Genomic DNA, 2917 nt, shown 5'->3' with positions numbered 1-2917 from the left:
GAGATAAAATTCAATTATTCCTTTGGCATCCATCAGACCACTGCTCTTGCCCATCTCATTGTAAGGGGATGAACGTATAAACATTTACATAGGAGAAAGAGACCTCAGTATATTATTCTATCTGGAAACAATCAAGCTGTTGGGGTTTTTTAGCTAAAAGACGAGGCTGAAAGTGACTTTTATTTTTACTCCTTGAGGAAAATGTATTCAGTAATCCCTTTTCTTTGGGCCACACACGCTGTAATGGCACTGCAAGTAACACAGTGGTGGTGGGTTTTTCTATTATGGCTAGGAAGGGAAAAGGAGAATAAAGGAGTGCATTTGACTCGAGGGGCTGCACAAAAAAGCCTGCAGTAGAAGGTGAGTGGTTTCACGTCTAACTCAGGCTTGGTTTGTAACGCAGGGGTTGTTTCTCACCACATCAGTGTGTGTCGTAGTGCAATATCAGAGAGCAATCAAGGTAATTGGGCTGACCCAGAGATAAATGCTGTTTGTAGATGGAAAGACCGTTCTCAGCATCTCTGTTCACGGGATTTTGCTGATAGTGAAGACTTGGCTCAGTCACGCTGAGTTTTTGGTCTCCTCGCAGCGCTGCCTACCTGCTGTGGTGGCTTCTGGAGAGAGCCCGGTCCCAAACTCCTCTGCTGGCGAATTGCTTGTTTGTCAGGCTGCTTGTGCTCTGCACATGCTGTGCTGATCTCGTCCTTCCTCTTTGGTTTTGGAGAGAATAGGGGTTCATTCATCAACTGTTTTATATCAGCAAAACTTCTCCTCCAGCAATACCATGGGTGGGTCCAACCAAACTAAACAGCCCCGAGCACGTTGTGTCTGTCAGCAGGGCAGAAGGGCTGAAGACACAGTTGTTCTCACAAAAGCAGGTCTCTGAGGGATGGGAGTGGGAATGGGAGCGTATCAAATGCTTCAGCTTCTGCTGGGAAGCAGCTGTTGGCCCAACAGCTGCAGCATCCCTCGTCACTAACCCACAGTGACTGAACCTTGCAGACAAACAAGAGCTTTGAAATGTGCTCCACGCTGGAGAGGTTGGGCGGCAGAGCTCCTCCTGCTTGTAGGAGTGATTTTCACAGCTCCCCCTTCCAACAAGACCAAGCACCTGATGGCAAAATGCAGCTGCTGCTGGGATGGGGGTGGCTGCTTTTCTGGAGGAGGTAAGGGCTTAGATGTTGGTGTTTTTATCCCATTAAAACAAGTGAGTCTATAAGAGAGCCTGAGCTGTGCTGGACTGTCAGTAGTGTACCCAAATTAGGGATAAGTGGAAATGGGCAGATGATACAGATTGTGAGTTTACTAGGTAGCAGTGTAGTGGAGTAAATAACACCTGCGTGTGAACGTGAGTCTCTTTAAAGTTTATTTTCCATTGACGCCTCCAGATGGGGATGTGCATCCCACCACAGCGTTTCTTAGTCATCCCTCCAGCAGAAAACTTTTGGGCAGTGCTCAGCAGCAATCAGCATCTCGAAAGCGAAGTTTCCTTTGTTACAGAGCATGACCTCCGAGATGCCTCAGGTTAAAGGACACAGCTCACGATGTATCTGAGTTTCATATGCAGACCTTTGGGGGTTCACTGCCTGTTGAAACTCCCTGCCTTGCCATGGAAATCAGGTGATTACGCATACCCTGGAAAACCAGGTTGGTGGCAGCGCTGAAGCCGAGCGCCTGTGGGTTAATATGAGTCAAAACACCAATGAAAGGAACTCGAGGGCTTGAGATGCCACTGAGGGACGCAGAGTCTTGGTGGATCTGTTACTCAAAGGTGCGTGATCTGGTGCTTGCTGTGGTTCAAGCCTTGGGCTCAGCGCAGAGCTGGTCAGAGCCTTGAGTGAAGAAAGTCAGCGATAACAACATGACTGATGTGAGGCATTTAGGGGCTACCCGAGGAGTCGAGCTGTTGCCCTATACCAGGAAAACTTGTCACCACATCAAGCATCTGCAAGGCCCGTCTTCTGTGTGAGCAACTTACCCACGTGCAGCCGAGCATGGGCAGGAGATCCCATCCAGCCTCTGGTTTTGCACATATCTCTGAAACCAGCCTCACCCTACAACAATTCAAAAGAAAATCTCCTTTTCCATCCTCCCTTAACTTGCCAGAGCCTGTAAGGACGCCTAATTAATCCTTGGGTTTCAATTAAGCCCTTTCTTCATCAAAATGGCATTATTTCCTCCCTCGCCCCTCCCCTTCTGTTGCAATCTGTATTATTATTATTTTATTTTCCAGCAGCACTGAGGCTTCATAACTCCACACAAAGTAAATGGATACTGCAACAGCTTGGTATCTCCAAAAGATTGGGCCCCTGGAGGCGCTTGGAGAATCTGGGTCTCGGGCACAAGCCAAGCAGATGCCAGATGGGCTGGTGAGAAGCTGACGTGGCACGAGCAGGCGGAGAATTCGTGTGTCCCTTCCCCAAGGATGCGATGTGAAACCAACTCCTGGCTCGCACAGGTGGGGTGGGGTCTGCCCTGGGGGGACCTGGGTGTCCCCAAGGAGGGACAGGAGGCCTTTTCCCAGTGGCTTTACTGGGATGGCTGGTTCCTCCAGCCCCGGCCCCTCTTTGTGTTTCAGGTGCTGCGTGTGCCTCTGTAGGAGCATAAAAATATCATTGCAGCCTAAAAACATTGATATAAGCCTTCAGCTGTTGGCGTGCATCTGTCAGCGTGGACGTAAACCAGCAGGTACGGGCAGTTCATATAGATTTATACACCACCATGATAGACATTTTAATGTGCTTTAGGTAGATAGGTACGAATCCGGGGCTCATAAAACAAGGCAATATACTGAATTATCTCTCTGGACTGCTTCTCAGGAATATTTCTGGCCTTGGGCAAATGTGAAAAGCCCAGAATGAAGATAAATTGCTCAGCTCCCTGTAATTAATCAAGGAGTCGTTATTTTGGGAGCTAA

The sequence above is a fragment of the Mesitornis unicolor genome, unplaced genomic scaffold, assembly GCF_000695765.1.
Source record: "Mesitornis unicolor isolate BGI_N332 unplaced genomic scaffold, ASM69576v1 scaffold11315, whole genome shotgun sequence".
NCBI lineage: Eukaryota > Metazoa > Chordata > Aves > Mesitornithiformes > Mesitornithidae > Mesitornis > Mesitornis unicolor.
The sequence above is the reverse complement of the archived record's forward strand: the minus strand, read 5'-3'. Positions refer to the sequence as shown.